This window comes from Nyctereutes procyonoides, unplaced genomic scaffold (genome assembly GCF_905146905.1).
Source record: "Nyctereutes procyonoides isolate TBG_1078 unplaced genomic scaffold, NYPRO_anot_genome, whole genome shotgun sequence".
In the NCBI taxonomy this organism is placed as follows: domain Eukaryota; kingdom Metazoa; phylum Chordata; class Mammalia; order Carnivora; family Canidae; genus Nyctereutes; species Nyctereutes procyonoides.
In genome coordinates this window covers 24,411-45,997 of record NW_026574959.1, presented here as the reverse complement: position 1 = coordinate 45,997, position 21,587 = coordinate 24,411, and the positions used below count along the sequence as shown (strand labels likewise).

Sequence of the window (21,587 nt, the reverse complement as noted above, 5' to 3'; positions counted from 1 at the left end):
GTTAATTTTTATTTCTTATGACTGTATATCTAAATCTACAGTGTTCTTTCTAAAGAAGTCTATCAAGACTCTTTATGGAGCACAAGAGTATAAAATAGTTCCAAAAATGTTAATTGTATTTCTCTTACCTAACTTGCAGATTCCCAAAGGGAATCTTTGAGAGGGTCTTTTGGCACAGAGATCAACAGAACAGAATAGAGAACCCAGAAATGGGCCCTCTCAATGGTCAAATAGTCGACAAAGCAGGAAAGACTATCCAGTGGGAAAAGGACAGTCTCTTCAATAAATGGTGCTGGGAAAATTGGACATTCACATGCAGAAGAATGAAACGAGACCATTCTCTTACACCAGACACAAAAATAAACTCAAAATGGATGAAAGATCTAAATGTGAGACAAGAGTCCATCAAAATCCTAGAGGAGAACACAGGCAACACCCTTTTTGAACTTGGCCACAGCAACTTCTTGCAAGACGCGTCTATGAAGGCAAGGGAAACAAAAGCAAAAATGAACTATCGGGGCTTCATCAAGATAAAAAGCTTCTGCACAGTGAGGGAAACAGTCAACAAAACTCAAAGACAACCTACAGAATGGGAGAAGATACTTGCAAATGACCTATCAGATAAAGGGCTAGTCTCCAAGATCTATAAAGCACTTATTAAACTCAACACCGAAGAAACAAACAATCCAGTCATGAAATGGGCAGAAGACATGAACAGTCATTTCTCCAAAGAAGACCAACACATGGCCAACAAGCACATGAGAAAATGCTCCGCATCACTTGTCATCAGGGAAATGCAAATCCCAACCACAATGAGATACCACCTCACCCCAGTGAGAATGGGGAAAATGGACAAGACAGGAAACAACAAATGTTGGCGAGGATGTGGAGGAAGGGGAACCCTCCTGCACTGTTGGTGCAAATGGGAACTGGTGCAGCCACTCTGGAAAACTGTGTGGAGGTTCCTCAAAGAGTTAAAAATAGGGCTACCCTGTGACCCAGCAACTGCACTGCTGGGGATTTACCCCAAAGATACAGATGCAGTGAACGCCGGGACACCTGCACCCCGATGTTTACAGCAGCAATGTCCACAATAGCCAAGCTGTGGAAGGAGCCTCGGTGTCCATCGACAGATGAATGGATAAGGAAGATGTGGTCTATGTATACAATGGAATATTGCTCAGCCATTAGAAACAACAAATACCCACCATTTGCTTTGACGTGGATGGAACTGGAGGGTATTATGCTAAGTGGAGTAAGTCGATCAGAGATGGACAATCATTATATGGTTTCACTCATACAGGAATATAAAAAATAATGAAAGGGATTGTAGGGGATAGGAGGGAAAATGAGTGGGAAATATCAGAGAGGGTGACGGAACATGAGAGGCTCCTAATTCTGGGTAATGCACAAGGGGTGGTGGAAAGGGAGGTGGATCGGGGGGTAGGGTGACTGGGTGATGGGCACTGAGGGGGGCATATGATGGGATGGGCACTGGGTGTTATGCTATATGTTGGCAAATCAAACTCCAATAGAAAAATATACAGAAAAAAAGATCTTTGGCACTGGTCAGGTATTAAATAAACACTGTCTGATTCATTTAATCAATACTAATGCAAAGGGACTTTTCTCAGGCCTTCTCTCCAAATATATGTTTCTGATTCATCTATATTTACTTCTGGTATTGGAGAATTTAATCAGATAATTACTGATCGCTAATGAATTTATTATTTGTAGATATAACTAATACACCTATAAAATTTATGAGAATTTATTTCCAAATTTAATTGCTAGACTATTTCAGATTACTAATAAGTTTCAGGAAGTTCTGATATTAAGGCTGTTTTTAATTACTCTGAATTTTGAGTTCCACTGTTTATATTTGTGTGTGTGTATGTGTGTGTGTGTATAAATATATATATTTGCATATTTTATCAGAGAAAGATTATTTGGAGAAATGTAGGAAAAATAAACCTAAATCTAACCAGAAGACATACCTTGTTCTTGAAGAACAAGAATTTTTTTTGAGATTTTATTATTTTATTTAAGATTTTATTTATTTATTCATGAGATACACAGAGAGAGGCAGAGACACAGGCAGAAAGAGAAGCAGGCTCCATGCAAGGAGCCCAATGTGGGACTCGATCCCAGATCTCCAGGATCACGCCCTGGGCCAAAGGCAGGCGCTAAACTGCTGAGCCACCCAGGGATCCCCGAAGAACAAAAATCTAGTTCTAATGTCCATGCAGACAGATTGTGACAGGTGATACTCTTATGAATGAATATATAAGATTTTCCCTTACAATTTTCTCGTTATTGTAATTCCCTAAAATTCCTAAAAATCTCAAAGACTTGAGTACTTTCATCACCTTACTGTACTTTTAATCTTCCTTGAAATTGCTTATGCTATTGCTCTTTTATTTGGAGACTTGATTTTTACCCACTTGATCTGTTAATTGGAGTTTTACCTTCCGAGGCTCTTGGAGCTGCTTTATTTTGCCAGCTGACTCTCTGTGCTCTCAACATGCTTCTTTGCACTCACCCCCTGCCTTTTCATCTTTCAATTTATATCATCTCTCTCATTCCTCTTTTCTTCAGCTGCATTGAGCTTGTTTTATTTTGTGCGCATAGACGAAAAATGCCCTCATGACAAGAAATGTCACCACTAATATTATTTTTCATCTCTAGTGTGTATTTTATTAATTTTTTTTCATTTCTTAACCTACACGGTGACACAGTGCCAGGCTTATTTCAAGATTTTTAACTCAGTCAACACCAACTGGCATGTGTTAAACTCAGAGGAAAAAAAAGAAATCAAACAGAATAAGAATTACCGGAAATCAGCTGCACTTTCTGGATGAAGAACTTGGGTAATTGAATTGTTACATAGCCACTAGATGTAGGGAAAGGAATACAGAATGCCCAAGATAAAACTGAGAATTATTGAGTCTGTGAAATTAGATCTGAATAATTTGCTCCTGTGATAGAACCTATTCCTATAGGAAAGCATCATATGACTAAACCTGAAAAGAAAATTACTGTCAGTCCTGAAGCTCATTGACAACGCAGCAGCATTGCCAAATATGTAGCACATTAAGTAACATAACCAAGTGCCTGGTTATGACTGACCATTAGCATCAGGAAACAAACATTGCATATGTATTATGTTTAGAGTAGCTTTTTTTTTTCTTTTTCTATATGTGCGAATGAGAATGGGCAAATGGAAAGATTTAAAGTTTTTCTATTTTTGACATTTTACTGAATAAATGGAGGCCAGCCTGGAATTCTAAAATCTCCTGTAAATGTATTTTCACCGTTTTCATTATAGCCTAACTCTTTGCACATTTGGTGTAAACATTTGTTTGAGTAACCCTGCACATGTGGGTGTACACCGTAAGGTGAGGGAAAAAAAAGGAATTCAGCATCAAATAGCATAACTTTGTTCCAGAAAAAACTGTTGATTTCTAATGATGAAAAATGAAATTGAATATTAAATACAGTGATAAATAGAGGGTTAAGTTGTATCACAACAGTGCATTGTAATGATTTTTTTCCAAAGCAGGAAGTCAACCCAACATAATTTTAGTGTTTCTGGAAAAAATATTATTTATACCTTATATCCTTTCAAAACAATCTCTTATTTTTGACGCTTACAGTATTTCCTCACTCAGGTGGTTAAACACAATCTTTGAGAGCCAGACCCTTGTTACAGGATGGGTTTACTGGTCTTTTGTAAAATAACAGCTTTGGGTCAGGTTTCAACGTCTTACATCCTTTAAAGAAAAAAAAAGAGAAAGCTGTTTTCTTTTTTTAATAAAAATTATGAAAAATATGGTAACATAAAAAATGAACAGAACAAAGAGTTGGGATGACTTTTAAATGCAATCTTACATAATATGGATAGATATATAGCTTAGATTTGAAATACAATTAATCTTTTTTATCAATCTGATGAAGATATATATATCTCATCAAAAATATGTTGCCATTTTCTTATATTTCTTTTTTTAAAGGTTTTATTGATTTATTCATGAGACACATACACACACAGAGAGGGAGAGAGAGAGGCAGAGACACAGGCAGCGGGAGAAGAAGGCTCCATGCAGGGAGCCCGATGTGGGACTCGATCCCAGGACTCCGGGATCACTCCGTGACCCCAAGGCAGACACTTGACTGCCGAGCCACCCAGATGTCTCCATTTTCCTATGTTTCAATTTAATTTGACTACTTCCACTTCAGAAACCACAGTTGCCGTGGTTTTGCTAATTATATCTTGTGGAATATCTTGGGATGCTAAGGACATCCCAATTTCCCTGCATTTATTGAGAATTAGCAACTGATTGGTAGGTGAATGATACCCATGGAAAACTAAGGATACATTGAACTTATAAAGCTATTGTTTTGCTTTTGCAGGGATAGGCTTGGCACCAAAGCCCACTGTGTCCGCTTCTAATGTTTTGTACTTTATCAGTATAACAAGAAACGCTCAATCCTGAAGTAGCAAGTGATGAGTCAGGTCTTCAGTTCAGGTGCAGTGTCAGAGATGTAGGTGAAAACTCCTGCTTGCTCCAGACTCTGGGCTCGAGCTCTCCTGTCGCTGCCCTGTGCTTTCTCACATGTTAGAAAAGCACCATTGGAATGATATCCTGGTACACAGGATGACGATGTCAACACAAAGGATAAACAATAGCTGGACTCCTGTTTTTTATGAGAGAGTTGGGAGAGCAATACTAGCTAAAGAAAAACAACATACGCTTTATACATGCCCAATACTGAGAAAAATAGAACATTTTCTTATACATTAAATTCCAGAAGTAGATATTTAGAACAATTTTGAAGTCACTGTTTTTGATGGGAACAGATAGTGTTTCAGAATATATGTATATATATATTTTTTTTCATTGCATCCGAACTGGCAAATGTATCCTATCCCTTCTCAGCTGATGGTATTGCCTTTGAGGTGATTGACGATGACTTCCTGGTAGGAGCTTAGATGATAATATAATATTTATATAAGACATTGCAATTTACAAAACCCTTCACATTCACTGTCTACTAGAATGGCCTTTAATGTGTGTGTTGTACATTTTATTCCTTAATGTTTAAGGATGAAAAGGAAGACAGATTATCTAACACAGTTTAGTATTCCCCAACCTACTTCATAGTGTTTTCCATAAACCAAAAGATTGATCCCATGAAAAACTCCGGAGCTAGAAACCATAAAGAAAACAAAAGGACTAATCAATTTGGATAGGTAATAAATTTTATGTATCTGGATGGGGGAAACATAAAACCCATATGGAATGATGAGGAGAATAATGGTGTGATGGTATATGATTTTCAAATTGCTATCTCTTCCTTTAAATTTCTTTGTCCTAATGAAATGTTTTTCATTCAGACAGCTAAGCAGTTAGTGTTTTAGCTTCAAGAAGGGATGAGAGCACAGACAGTAGAGAAGGCAAAGCACATTACTTCTTGAGTTCTGATATTCAAGTTGCCAATTCAAATTAATAACCAAGGATTATAGTTCTTTTTTAAAAAATATTTATTTATTTATTTATTTATTTATTTATTTATTTATTTATTTATTTAGAAAGAGAGTGAGCGAGAAAGCAGGGGAAGAGTCAGAGGTGGAGGAAGGGAGAGAATCGCAAGCAGACTCCATGCTGAGTGTAGAGCCCGACACAGGGCTCCATCTCAGGACCCTGAAGTTATGACCTGAGCCAAAAGCAAAAGTCGAAGTCTTGCCTGCCAAAGCCACCCAGGTGCCCCATGGTTTATTTTTACATCCTACACTCCAAGAAGAAAAGCAGAACTGGAAGAGAAATAAGGTGTATCACAAAAGATTAAGTGAATGAGCAGATACATAGATAAGGTGGATCCCAAACACGAGGCTTTGCAGCCACTGCTTGCCAGGAAGAGGCCTGAGTAGAGCACGGAGGGTACAAGGCAATTTGAGGGCATAGGCGACCTGCCCTTCCCGTTCTGTACAGAGTCCAAATAGCATTGGACACAGAGAGGAAGTGGCTGTGAGGTAGGTCTAATCAGGGAGAAACAGATGGGGAGCAAAGCGGTTTCATGCACTCCAGTGAAGTTCCCAAATAACAGAATGAATGAATTCATTTGCCTCTGGCCAACTTCTATTAATCATGAGGGAAGAGGGGTTTCAGTAGAGGCCACGTGGTTGGGAGAAGGGATGGTTTAATTTTCCCTTCAGGTACCGATGTTTGTACACCTGATAGAGCTGTGTACAGAGGAGACCCTGCATAGATGGTTGTGGCCAATCCTGGAGGAATATAACCCACCTAAACCCAGCACTACCCTGGGTACACTTAGAACGAGGCCTACGCTGATTGGAGCTACACTTTTGTACCGAGTGGAATAGAAATTGATAGATTTTGTTGTTGTAGTTCTTGTTGTCAAGTTATATTTAGCAGATTAAGTCTTACCTAGTAAGGAGGAGGCCTCCTTTCCTTGAGATTCTTTGACAGCATGGTTGTCGAGCTTGATGTATTTGGTGTTCATTGAAAAGGTCGAAAAATTGAGTGAAACTGAAAATTCAGACACTAAAAACCTGTCACATGTACTGGCTTGGAGGAGTTATTAGTTACTCGTATTTAAATACTTAATGCTACTTTCATGTGATTACTGTGCTGTAGCTAAGAAGGAATGGTACGAAATAAGGGATAATTTTGAGGACAAACTATTTAAGGGAGCATGTTATTAGTTTTAGTATTTTAAAGAGTTTGACTATCAATTGCATAATAATTATGCTTTGCATTTTGGAATTTTATCTGTTTTATTATGTAGATTTTGACCTCCTATTAGGAGCGTAGCCTTTGAAAACTATTTCAGAGTAGATCTTTTCATTTGTGTGTGTGTGGACTTTTGCTAGATTGCCAATGCAATTGTATCATTTCCCTCTTAAAAACATGTTATGGCTTCTCGTGGCATTTAGAAAAGTGGGAACAAAAATACTTACCTTTATCTACAAAGCCTGGTTTGATCTAGTCCCTGCCTACCTCTCAAACTTCACCTAATGTCTCTGTCTCCTTTTGCAATCTTTTTGACCTTTTTCACCTCTTCCGATGTCTCACGCTCTTTCCTGCTCTAGTGTGTTTGCATGCGCTGCCTACCAGGCCTGAAAGATTTTCTTCCCGACCTCTTCAACCTGGCTCCTACTCATCTCTCAAGTTTCATCTTGAAATGGAATTTCTTCTGTCACTCTGGACACTGGAGTGTCATTCTGTCATTCCAGACAGAGTTATGTCATTGCTGCCGAACAGTACTTTTTCATGGCTTTTTCTATCACCTAGCTCATATCTTGACACATTAAGAGCATTCAAAGAATGCTTATTGGCTGAGGGTTCATTGGATTTCTGAAGTCCCTCAGACTATATTTCTTAAGTATCAATACATCGTTATGTGAGAGTTACTGAGATCTTTGCTGTCTCACCACTTCATCATACTCCATGCCCCAGCGACTGTACCATTCCATCAAGATTAGTATTTAGTTGCAAGTTCAAGAGCTCTTGATCTCCTAATTCATTGCTCTGATCTTCAACACTCACATTCCAAGTCCTTTAATATTTTCCCACTTTCCCCAAGTTCTCATAAGAGCCAATTGGGAAAGACAGTGCTGGGAAGGAGACGTTGAGCCAAAGAGCTCAGACATTCCTCTGGAAATTCCCACGTTTATGGTCCTTTGAGATGAAGCAACAGAACATGTTCGTTTCAGTCATCAGATGAAGAAACTGCTTTCTGATGTTTTATGTCCTGATGTAAATGGGTGAGAAAATAGGAGGACAGATGGGAATAGATTTCTCAGTCTGTAAATTTACCTAAAAGCTTGATGGCAAGCATTACATCATGGGGTATTTGTATCTATCTGCGGATAAAGTAACTGCAATTTTTCTTCTCATTATTTAATTTTCTAGTTTGAGTTTCTTCTTCTTGCTTAACTCATTGTGCAGTGAGAGTTCCCATGAATCAGCTGGCTGGGTAGCAATCTGGAAACTCGGGTGCCCTATAGCCCATCCCCTGCTGGGTTCTTAATTTGCTGTGTAACCTTGAACATGCCTCTTGATAGCTCTGTGCTTACCTATCAGGATCTGTAAAAGAGTGGAAAAAAGTCTTAAACTTCAGGCATATTTGTGAGGAAAAACTAGTAAAGGTGGTTGAATAGCACTGTGAAAATATAAAGTCCTAGTCATAAGAAAAAGAGGAAATCAGCCAAACCCTAGAACAACTGAGACTGCCCTTAAATGTACTTAGCTTGTGATGGAGAGATTTAGCTTTGATGTGGGGAAAATTTTCCTGACATTAAGTTGTTAGAATAGGCCATCTCTTCAGCTTATAATATTTCCCTGCTGTTTCACATTTTATTATGTCAATGCCAATCTCTCATCAAAGTATATGTGGAAGCTATAAAATAGAAATTGTCATAACTACAACCAGTTATATGAGACATGGCCAGGTTTTGAGTAAACAGCCTTTGTTAGTGGTCACATTTTATCTATAGTTTAGGTAACAACTAGGTTGGTACCAGAAGAATCTGTCAGGTAGGATAATGGTTTTTGGTGGCTTTCGAGTTTAGTAGCTTAAAGCTTTGTTTTCTCTGAGAATGTTTACTCAATTAAATACCAACCCAGAAGCTGCAAATTGTTGAATTTCAGGTCTTTAAGAACAGGAGAATTATATCATATCTATTTACTTTTTTAGGGGTTATAGGAACCCCATCCTTCATTTTCTTCTTATTTCCAAGTTTATTATCAGACTTATTTAACCTCTTTCTTGAATACATAGTAAGGAGCTGACATCTGATAAAGAATGACCTTCTGGAGGAAAAGATTAAAATAGCTATTTAGGAATTGACATGGACATGAAATATTGTTTAAAGGGATTTTAAAATATTTGCTATTAGAGGTCATATAATGAACTCATAGAAACACATTAGTTTACAGAAATCCAATGTTGTTCTCTTGAATTTTAATATTGAAGTTTATTAGATCTACTTTTTTTTTATAGTTGGAACATCAGGCTCCTGAATGTGTGCATGATCAAAGACCTCACCTTAGAGATCAGTGTTTTTGCAGTGGTACCTGAGCAAGATTAAAATGCTGCTAATAACATCGAAAGTTTTAATTAAATATAAAATCCAATTGTATTCCAATTCAGTGGCATTACCATATGGTTAAGAGAGTGTGCTTTGCATTTTTTAAAGATTGTCCTAGATATGTCAATAAACTGATGGATGTGCACAGTATTTCCATCAATTTATTTGAAGAAAATCTTATGATTCTTACGCAAGAGGCAGGAGCTTGAAGATTGTGAGATCATTTTGGTTTTACTTATGATTTTTAAATTGAAATACTTAGTAGTTTATTTCAAATTTTAGTCCCTAATTGTCACCCTTGATGAAGAAACTTTGAAGAATTTGGAAACATGATTTCAATAAATTAGTCAATTTGCAGTTTTTCCTAATTGAAATCTAAACTGTTAAGCATAGAGCTTTTATTTATTTGTTTTTTAAAGGAGATTTTATTCATTTATTCATGAGAGACAAGAGAGAGGCAGAGACACAGGCACAAGCAGGCTCCCTGTAGGAACCCCATATGGGACCTGATTCCAGGACCCCAGGATCATGTCCTGAGCTGAAGGCAGGTGCTCAACCACCTGAGCCCCCAGGTGTCCCTAAACATACAGATTTTAATCGTAGCTACAGTACGTTGCATATGATTGTTTAATTGTTGAAAATATCATGCAGACCTTTTCTTAACATGTATTTCATAAACATCTTTCAGTTTCTGAGCTATGGTCACATATTAATTGGATATAAAATTATCTATCACTCTGAGCCTTGAAGTTTCTTTCTGATACAACCCTTTTCTTTCTGTTTTAGATTTCTGAATTTATAAAAAGCTATGGTAGCAAATGCTTTCCTTTGAATGATGGCATGGTCAAAAAAAAAAGTCTAATCAATATCCAATACAACATGTAGCATTAATAACATCTTAGGCTCTTCATGGAGTTTCCTTCATGATCAGTGTAGGTGTTTCTTTCTCCAAGAGGAATATACAGTGCTTCCCTTTAACAGTGTAGGTTGAAATGAGAGACCCTTAAAGGAATAATGAAAGAAAAGCAGAGCCAAGGAAGGCACAAGCTATATTTTACTCAGAAAACCAGGAACAGAATTTATAGTGCACTCTTTAAATAATATGTTAGTTTGACTCCTGCTGTGCTATATAATTTCATACATTTCATGTGGACTTGGGGACTCATTCATATTTGGACCAAGTTAATCTTACCTGCATCTGTACCAAGTGAAGTTGCTGCAACTTACAGGACAGGAAGGAGAAGCCATAACTCATACATGTCAGTTCTCTGAGATTAGTTGAGTCTTACTTATCACAAAACATTTGCTTGATATAGTGTACAACGCAGCATTCAGTAGGTTAAGATTTCCTCACGTGGCATAAAATTCTACCGGTTGTTAATAATATTAATACTTTTGTAATTCATAGGATCGCTAAAATTGGAATTGCATGCTCTGTTCACATTCTGCTCAAAAATTGTGTGCTCTTTCACAATGGAAAGTGGAGACCTGAAGAACAGACAATTGCTTCCTGAAATATACTCAATTGGCTAAAAATAAACAGCTAAATAAGTATCTTGCCTTCAAATTTAGTCTATAGGACAACTCTTTTCCTAAGACCTGTCTTACACATACCTCTCAGTACATCACAGTATTTTTCTTTTTTTCTTCCTTGGTGAGGATTGACTAGTTCATGTTTACAAAGTATTTTGAAGGTGTAAAGTGCTATGCAAAGTGCTAAACCCGATAAAAAGTATTTTATACTGAATCTGAGAGCCAATTTGTGCAGCATCGAGCTTTGCGGGTGAATAGAGCAAAGATAATTAAAATCAACATCATTTGTAATTTAAAATACTGTGAACAACAAAGAAGACCCAACTATGGCATTTGCTTTGGCAGTCTGCAAATATAGATTGCTGAGCAGTGGTAGTCTGTCAATATAAAGCATTTAGCACTTCACTAAGCAGCTTGAGAGTTTTCTACTTCAGGAAGAAAAAAATATAGATGAAATCAGATTTGGTGTAACATTATTTTGATGGATTGACTATGTCATTATTAAAAAAGAAAACTAAAACTCAACAAAATCTAAGAAGAAATAATCTTCACTATAGAACTTATCAGATGGTGAATGTTCAGAATGAGACTCTCTCCAGGCAGGCTCCCCACTCCATCCTGAATGCGCAGAGGGATGATGACAGAAACCACTGCAGACACAGGCAGAGGGAGAAGCAGGCTCCATGCAGGGAGCCTGATGTGGGACTTGATCCCAGGACTCCAGGATCATATCCTGGGCCAAAGGGAGACACTCAACCACTGAGCCACCCAGGCATCCTTCCTAGTAGAGTTTCTTGTGTATCTGTTTTAATATTCACATTTGATATGCATCACTGAGGAATGTTTTAAAAATTTAGAGGTATAAGGATATTTTTAAATTCTCTCATATCTCACCATCCAGAGATATGCTTTTTAAATATTTTGGAGTATGCCTTTCCAATAATTTTTTTTCATCCCTACACTTTTAAAAGTTTGTATAAGATTATATAAATACATATTTAACCTCATTATCATCAACTTTCCAGAGGTTTCTTCTGGAAGATGGTGGTGGTGCCTTTTCACTCATCCATTATATCCCCCAAAATAGGAAATAGCAGTCTATGTAAATCTACTCTGAGATGGAGAGAAGTTAATTTATAAAGCTCTAGATCAAAGTATTGTGTGAACAAGGCTACCATTATTATTTCCCTGAAATATTTGAGTATGAAACATCAACCAACATTTTTTGAAATCTCACTGTGTGCTGGGAGAGCATTATGCCCTAGAATGAAATGGGATGTATTGGGATGGTAGGAGTATTCCTCTAGCAAGCCCAATTCATGCATTCATGGAATAACTGTTTCTGTGCATCTCCAGTTTTCCATTAAACATTGGGCTTCTTGAGGTTTAAGATAGTTTGGATCACTGGCAACTAGCACAAAATGTGATAAAAAATGGGATGGTAATGAAGGGTTCTTGACCTGAATGACAGGGTTACCCTAGGTTACTTTAGGATTACTTGAAATCTATTTTTGAGGAATGATTCTTAAGTTATATGTGAAACACTACCACTAATAAATTAACTATTAATTTTGGTCTTTCCCATATGGCCTGTCCTTACTCTTTACCAGTCAGTGTGCTTCATACATATGGGCTGGTATCACCTTCAGAAACCTTAGGGAGTAAGGACCCTGATTTTCATGAATTTATCTTAAAGTATTTTCCAGTTCATGTCGTGAGCAAGCGGGGAACCACATGTGGAACCAGTTCTGACATGTATAACCGTCACGCCAGAATACCGCACAGAGGGCACCACCTAAAGGGAGGCCCCAGGATGAGAACACAGAGCTTCCAGAACTTGAAATCACCCCTCAATTCAGTTCAAAAGTGATCTGAGAAAGTCCTTAAACTCACTTGCAGCTCTCCCCCCACTTCTTTTTGTTTTGGCCAAGAATGCCTGTGCTATGCCAAGCTCTGGCCAACATGCCATGCTAGAGGAAATAATGAAGTTCTATTAAGTAGAGGTAAGACATATGGGGGGTTTCCTTGTACTGTGTTTATTTCTGAAGGCTTAATTCTAAGAAGGATATTTTCATATTGGGATTTATCCCACAGAGAGTGAAGAAACTAAAACCCATCTCATTTAAGGGTCATCATAGCAGGATTTTTAAGAGCTAGGAGAAGAAAAAGGAAACAGCGTGAGTATGCTTTTGAAGGAAGGTTATTTGTAGGATGTGGGGTTTGCAGTGGCGTTTGAGGATGTTGACAGGAATGGAATCCTGCTCGAAATATTCCACGTTGGAGTGTGGATTTGCAGAAGTCTGAACGGGAATCAATTCCATGTGACTACGGAGTTCGGACTTAAGAACAAGGGATGAAAGTTCCCGGGAGACCACATCTAACTGGGTATAAGGAAGGAATATCGCTCTAACAATTTGAGCTGTCCCTCCCACCAAGACGGCAGGTGACTGTGCTTTTGATCTTTTTTTTTTTTTTTTTTTTACTAAATGCCTGGCAATGTGCCTGACTTACAGTCAACTTCAGTGTAGGTGTACTCACTACATGAGTGGGTGTTCACAAACAATATAAAGAGCTGAATGAGGAGATTATGCAGTTCTATTCATGTGAGGTTCACAAACAGTCTTTGACAGGGACTCTCTAGGCTACTGTGGTTCCTTGAGAGCCTGCAATGAGGAAGGCCTGGCATCAGGCAAAGTGCAGAGGCTCTGCTGGGAAGACCTGGTGGCCAGGTCAGAGTGGAGCTGCACGTTGGACAGTGAGCTATGGATTCCTGCGTGGAGCCCAGATGAGTCCCAGCACTTGGGGTGGGGCTGAGGCTGCAGATCTGCTCTAAGAGGTTCCAGCTGCCAGGGAACAGGCAGGCCATTTACAGGAGTAAGTCTTAGACAACTTTGCTATAAAAGATTTTAGCATTTTGATGAGTTAAGATTACTTGAACACTTGGAAAAATGAAATTGCAGAGCTTTTCATAAACTGTTAGTAATTACTAAAAGAAATCATTTCCAGAAATAGTATGTTCAAATCAGGGGTTCTCAAATAGGACAGCATAACTCCCACCTGAGAGCATTAATTCTGATTTAGGAGTGGGATGAAATTATTTCTAAGTTAACTTTTCCCTTTTAAGAGAAATTAATCAGCCCCCTCTTCTTCTCTTTCCCCAACCAATAGAATATAATTATATAGTTTTTTTTTAAGTTTGGGCGTTCTCTGATATATGGAAATGTTTTTTTTTTCACTTGTATTTATGAACGTCAGTGAAATATTCAGTTTAAAAATGAAAGTTTAATTAGCTTTTGTTTACATTATGGTAAATAATAGACTGTGTTCATTTTAATTAGACCTAATCATCTAGTAGTTCCTCCCCCATCCCCAGGAGGCTAGTAATCTGTTTTTAACGATTTTAAAGTGAGAGAAAAATTCTGTCCATTCCAAATATCAATTCTTCTGCCCTTTGTATTAATAAGAACCCCAAATTTTAGCTGACTACCTTGCTGTCCAGCACACAAACTACATTTCCTTTGAAATGGTTGTGACCTTCTGAGTAAATTTTGACCAATGGAAACTCAGTGTTATCTGCAACTTTCAGGAAGTATCCTCAAAAGAAATGAGGCTTCCATTCTGATTCTTTTTCGTTATTCCTGGGATGTAGACATGATGACCAGAGCATAAGCAGCTGTCTTGTGAAATGAGGCAGCACAGTAAGGATGGTAAAGTAACAGGAAGCTGCAAAACAGCTCTGGGCTGCCTAAATCTAGTACTCAATGAAAATAAATGTTGACCTTGTTTGTACTTTTTTGTTTGTGGTGTTATTGTTTTTGCTGCATGTTGCTGAACTTACCTACCACAGAAGATTTACTATCAAGGGCACACACACACACACACACACACACACTTTCACATTTGTGTAACTCTGTTGTCATTGATTTGCATTGAAGCTGCTCAGTAACCTTCACAGTTGTGACAGTGATTAAAGTTTACCAAACACCTCTGGCGATGTGAACTGTCACAGATTGACACCAGTGACTGATGTATTTCTAGACTTTGCCTTCTGGGAAAGAGGAAAGCTGCCCTTGAGTCTTCCTCCAAACATAGTATTTTCTAAGTTGTTGAAATCTGTGTTTGGAAAAATAAATCATACGTGGGAACAAAACTTTTGAAGAAAATAATAATGTTTTTAATTAAATAAAATATAGTCTAGGCACGTTGAAGTCTACAATAATATAAACATGTTTATGATAAATACTATTTTATTTAAAAGCACTGCAGCTTAGGCCACTCATTAAAATGATGTGCAGTAAGTAGTGTAGGGTGGATTGAATCCCAAATTTTCCCTTCTCCTTGTGGTCTGGTACCTTTTTTAAACCATGGGCTTGGGGATCCCTGGGTGGCGCAGAGACAGAGATTTGAAAGGACCTGGCGAGCGTTTGGCCGCCTGCCAGGCGCGATCCTGGAGACCCGGGATCGAATCCCACGTAGGCTCCAGGCATGGAGCCTGCTTCTCCCCTGCCTATGTCTCTGCCTTGTCTCTGCCTCTCTCTCTCTCTCTGTGTGGACTATCATAAATAAATAATTAAAAAAATTTAAACCATGGGCTTGCTATTTAGCGCAGACTTGACTGCAATTAATTAACTGAAATCTTGCTGAATTCCATTCATGGAAGCTAGAGCCAAAGGCTCCCTCCTTGCCTGTGGGTGCTAGGGGCATTGTGCTGATATTTTGATTCGAGGTCATGTTTATTCCTCTATTCATGCTGTTCCCAATGTGGCTGCTAAATGTACACCTATATTAAGAATTCCCGCTGTTAGCATAGGTATACCAAATGGAGTCGAAATCATACATAAATGCTCTACAGGGAAATTGGGCAAAGTCTGTGAAACTGTTCTTTTTTTTTAAGTCCTAGGAATGTTTTAAGAACATCTTTAGTAAAGCAACTAAATTACATTTCTATTTAAATCTTGTTTTAAACAATAGTTCATCCGAGGCAAGAGGAATATGTAAAGATTTTTGTGACTTTAAGAAGATCTTTAAGAAAATAATCGAAAAAAACACTTTACACCAGAAGCAATTCTAGCTAATTGTTTTTAAAACCCACGTGTTAAAAGTAGCCTCTACAAGATTTGCATTGCAGAAAAGATTTACAATTCATCAATGTGCAAAACTTACTAATAAATGTTTTGCTTCCATGTGTACATAATACCAGACTGTCCTTTTCTTATTTTAAAGATGTTATTTACTTATTCATGAGAAACACAGAGAGAGGCAGAGACATAGGCAGATGGGGGACTCGATCCCAGGACCCTGGGATCATGACCTGAGCCAAAGGCAGATGCTCAACCACTGAGCCACCCAGGTGCCCCCCACACTGTCCTTATATACATTCATCTACACAAGTGGGCCATATAATAGAGAAAGGGAGATTTGTTTGTAATTTCATTTTAGCTAATTCTGATGTGGGACTAGGGAGCATAATTCAAAGAAACTGACTTATCTTGTCACAAATACAGGGACGTCTTATGTCATCATAGTGTGTGTGTGTGTGTGTGTGTGTATGTTATTCACTTATTCTCATTCTTTTAACTTGTCTACTATAATATATCTAGATAAATTGTGCATATGTCATAAGTGTGCAGCTCGATGGATTTTCACAAACTCAGAATACCCAGGTAACTAGGACTTAAGTTAAGTAAAAGAAAATTTCCAACTTCCCAGATGCCTACTCTTGTTTTCTTCCAGTCCCAGCTCATCACAAGGATAAGCACTATCCTAGTGTCTAATAACATAGATGAGTTTTGTTTTGGATTATTTTTTTATTTGGATTTTTCTCAGTTTTGAAAAGTGAGGAGTAAAATAATTTTCATTCGGCAAAGAACGTACAAGAATTTTTAAGAGTTCAGCTTAGCAAATGTTTATACATATTATATACTCATGTCACCATTCTTCAGGTCAAGATTCAGATTCCCGTCCTGCCCCTTTCCTGTCCATACTCATCTCCTCCCCAGAGATAACCACCACTCTTACTCTTAATTATTTATACAGTGAGCATTTATTGTGCTACTGCTGTGCTACCTGCTAGAAATGAACAACGTGTCCCTGCCTCCAAGAAAATTACTGTAGAGAACCTAGATCTATAAGCAGGAAATTTCAATATTTTGAGTTAGGGGCTATGAATCTGGGTAAGACGAGAGTTCCCTGGGAACTCCTAGAAAGAGCTGCTAAATCCAGCTTAGACACTCGGTAAGGCATCCAGTGGAAGAGTCTACCTAAGCCAGACGTAAAAGCTGGGGGGGAATTAGCCAGGTAGGAGAACTACAGACGAAGCTCTTCTACTGAATCCTAGAGGCCAGAAATCAAATGGCCTGAAAAACTCAAGAGGACTGGATCTTAAAATGTAAGGTGTAGAGACAGAAAGTTAACTGCAATGATAGTCAGAGACCAGGCCACATAAGAAATTTGGGCTTTGTCCCGAGTTTGGGGCAGATTGGAATTGCAGGAAGTCCACTGGCTGTGGTTTAGAGACTGAACTGAGAAGAATAAGAATGGACTTAGGGGATTCAGTCTTGAAGAAAGGAGATTGTCTCAGTATTCAAAGTGATAGTAGAACAAGAAACAGGAATAATGGGAACTCTGCCTACCGTTATAGCCCACATTGACCAAGCCATTAACCTCAGGCACAGCCTCAGGCTTTCATAACCTACCATTTGTGGATCTTCAGCACAACAGCAGGGGCAGATATTACCAAGTCCATTTTATCGAGGACAAAACTGAGGCCCATAGCTGAGCAACATGCCTAAAATCACACTGGAGCCAAGATTCAAACTCCAAAGTCTAACTGTAGGACTCGCCTTCTTTAGTCCTCTGGGTAGAGCTTCTCTGTTAACACCGTTGATTCTGCGTTGGCCAGGGTCTTCAGTTTACCTGCACTGTGAGCGTGGAGGACTTTTCTTAGCCCATCGACTCCCATCTCCACTCCCACACGTACAAAATGTTCTTTCCTGTGATCTAAGGTGTTACCATAATAAAACTCTCTGACAATTTTCTGATTATTCAGTTTACTAATTAGCTTGGTGACCTAAGCATATCATTAAAGATTTCTCGTCTTCTTTACAACAAACAAGTACAACAAAATAAACCTTGTCCTTATCCTGTGTTGTTCTGCTTGCCATCTGAACCCAGGACTCCAGATCCTCCGAAATTCTGAAGTAATCTATGGCTACACTCATTTTTCTCACTCCAAACCCCAGTATAAGTCAAACTCCACCTGAAATTCTTGCTTTACCCTGTGCTGCCCTGTTCTCTCTCACACTTGTTTTTCCCATCTTGAAGGCTCTCTTCCTCTCTGTTGAAATCCAAGGCACTGTTCAGGGCCCAGCTCTGGGAAGCAAGCCTCTTGTTAAACCCCTCACACCTGTCCCTTAGACTTCATTTAGGCTCCCTCCTCTACTAAACCACTGTATTTCCATAGTACAGTACTTTGTTTATACCTTTATAGCACTCAGTGAGAATTCTGTTTGGTGCCCCTTCTAGGAAATTAGGAAGGACTGCTTGCCTGCTAAAGTGATCTCACCATCTGGCTCCTATTGCCTCAAGTTTTACAATTAAAACCAGAAGCGGATTTGCCATGAAGCTAACAAAGTTTCAGCTTCAGTGCCCCTCACTGGACAGGCCCCTGTGAGTTGAGGAAGGTTCTAGTGGAGAATGGAGACAGGTTGCTATCAGGAAGCATGTATATGTAATCACATTTGCGAATTTTCTAAAGAGATCTAAAAATTGGCATTCGTTTCTTATTCTAAAAGCCGTGATCACTTTCATACCTGCTTTTGCTTGTGTAATTTTATACTCTTTTCCATAGAGAGCACTACAAGTTATACAAACTTCAGGCTTCCCAAAATCTGGATCCATCCCTAATTATCACATTATTCCACTGACTTAAGTCAGAGTAATGCCTTGCCTGGTTTCATATGCCAACATATTCCATTTTTATTGCTGGGGTTGCTAGCCATCTTTCAGATAAACACCAGGCCTGATTAGAAATCAGTCCTATTTCCAGCCAAAGCTTGAAAGCAGTAACTCAGTCTATCTGCAAAGGTCAGCGATGTTCGGATCCTTTTCTGATCTTGTAGTCAGGTTCTAGGAACCTTGTACCTTTTCTCTTGTTTGTTGTCATTGCCTGGCCTATTCTGATGACTAAGTCACTTTCTTGTTTCCCTGAGTCCTTGCCTGGGATATGTATTAGGGAATATAATCCCAGAGCTGTAGAAAAGGTCATACTGCTTAAGAAGAGCTTTGTCTCAAGCCTCTAGAAAGACTAGACACTGGATTATTTTAACACACGGGATAACAGCAAAACAATGACAATGGCAACAAAAAGGCGGTATTGCAAGAATGAGGAGTAGCTTGTGTGGAATCAACAAGGTGGAAATGAAGGGCAAGAAGGGAGCTGACTTGCTAAGAGATGGGTAGAAGTGATGAGGTAGGAAATGGTTTGTCAGAAAAGGCACTGGGACACCAGAGGGCCTTGGTAGCTAAGAATGAGAATGACCCTTTATCACGACTTGGCTTGACAGCCTCGGAGAGTATTTCTGATTTTTCTTCCATAAGTAAACCCCTGGATATGCTTTGAGATATTGAGACATATTAAAAAATTAGCATCTGTTTATAGACCATGGAGATATATAGGATTCAAAGTATATTGATAGTATGTGAACAAAATTATCTGTAAATTTCTTTCTTTTGGTTAAAGTTACAGACAATTTATTGCTTTTTTTTCTCTCCCTCTGCCAGTTGTTCTGCATGAAGCACTTTAGTTATTTTTTCATTTGTGGAAACCAAAACTATTGCTGTTAAAAAATGTTTGGAGAAAAGGATATAAAACTAGACACAAAAAATGGACTCAAAGACCATATACCAATTTATTTATGATGATTATCTTTAGGTGGTTGAAATATGTGGGTTTTAAAAACATTCCATTATCATTATTATTTTACCTTGTGTCATTTGATTTATCCATGTTTTCATATTTTGGTATGTATTATTTTTGAATTAGGAGGATGAATAACAGGATAAAAGGAAAATATGGTAAGAAATACTCTGAAATATTAAGAATCCTTAAGTGCTACTATGTGAGAAGATTACCTTGTTTTGACATTTTCTTTTCAACAATTTCTATAATGGAAACTGTGAGCATTTCAATTTTATCTAAAATAAACAACATATTAATATCTATTGTATATACCATTTTTGTGTATGACTATTTCTAGAACAACCATCTTTTCAGAAAGCTATATTACTTTGTTATCATATATTCTAAATAAATAACTTGCGTATTTCCTGTTACGCATATCTCCTTGACAATATCTATTTTGAATGTCGCATAATTTTTTTGAAGTATTGGATGAATTCGTTGCAGAATGTAGTAAGCATAAAGTTAACATGAGCTAAGAATTAAATAGTTATGAATTTCTTCTGCAATGGTATCTCAAACCTCTTTCATTTTAATAGTGGCAATGTGGAAATAAATGAAAATATTCACAAGACTGATTCCATCGGTAACCGCTCTAACAAGTGATTAAGTAGAAAACCATAGTCTGTAGTTACTAAACGATAGTTTGATTGTCTTCAGAATAGTTATTCATCTTGGTTGGCTACTCTAGTAGAATTTTATTTAAGACTTTAAGACTTGCATTAGAAGGCAGATGGGACTTAGTCTTGCTTTAAATTCTTGTTAACATAGTACACAAAGAAAGGACAACTAGTCAAAGAACCAAAATGTACACATCTTAATCCTGAAAGTGCTATCACTTCCAAGTGAACTACAGCACTCTATGGAAAAAGGCTTGCATTGTTGTTTAAGTCCATCCATTCATTTCAACAGGATTAAAATAAATGATGCCCTTACCTTACATAGCATTGAAATTCCTGGTGATAAACGGAAAGGGTGAACTTCAAAAGTGCAATGTGCACGATTTAAGATTTGATGGAGGGATTCACTTCTCAAATTGTCATTGCCATTGATTGGATTTACTAATCAATGAGCAAGAATTGACTGAAATGAGAAGCTGTGCCTAAAACTGGTAAATCTATGTTTCATATTTTACTTTTGCCTTTGGAAAGACAGGGCAATTTTGATCAGTGGTGGAGATGACATTATGTATGAACCTCCAAAACTTGTATCTTGGATCCTTACCCAAAACCACCTCAAAGGACATCTGAATTTTTTGGAAATCTATTTATTTGGAAATATTTTTCTAAAATAACGCTTTATAGTTCTAGATTTTAAAAATACCTTGATTCTTCTAGCCTTGTGCCTTCATCTTTCTTTTTCTACATTTTTATAGCCTTTGACAAAGCTTTCTGCCCTTGTTTATTGTCGGAGCTATTTTTTCAATGATTAGTATGATTTTGAGGTCATCAATCTTAATTATTCAAATTTTATATTATACAAAAATGTGTGATCAGTTAGATGAATTTATCAACACTACCTTACATAGTTTTGCAAGTTTAGTGGTGAGTTGGCAATGATTTTACACTTTTCCAATAATTATTTTAAGCGAATTCACTTCCTTTTAGAAAATACATATATGACTACCAATCATATTACTCTGAGGTTGCATTGACCATAACTTATGGCAGCCATGCTAGCAAGAACCAATCTTGAAAAAAAAATTTCACTTTACCAAGTTTCTGTTTGGTGTGGTGAAAATGGTTTGGAAATAGAGTTGTGTTGGTTGCACAACGTTATGAATGTAATTAATGCCAGGGCTTTGGGCACTTAATAATGGCTAAAGTGACATATATTATGCTATATATTTTTAGTACAATAAAACTTTAAAAAATACAAGAAAAAAGTTAAGCTCTGTGTTTTGTCATCAAAATAACATTTAGAAACATTAGGCTTGAGACCAAAGACCACCGCTATATCACGACTGGCTGGTATTGATGA

General features: G+C 37.7%; 1 pseudogene; it reads right to left on the bottom strand.

Moving 5' to 3' along the window:
• The window catches only part of LOC129506147 (dematin-like), a 39,518-nt pseudogene extending 22,125 nt beyond the window's left edge, over positions 1-17,393 (bottom strand).
• Between the last annotated feature and the right edge of the window lie 4,194 nt (positions 17,394-21,587).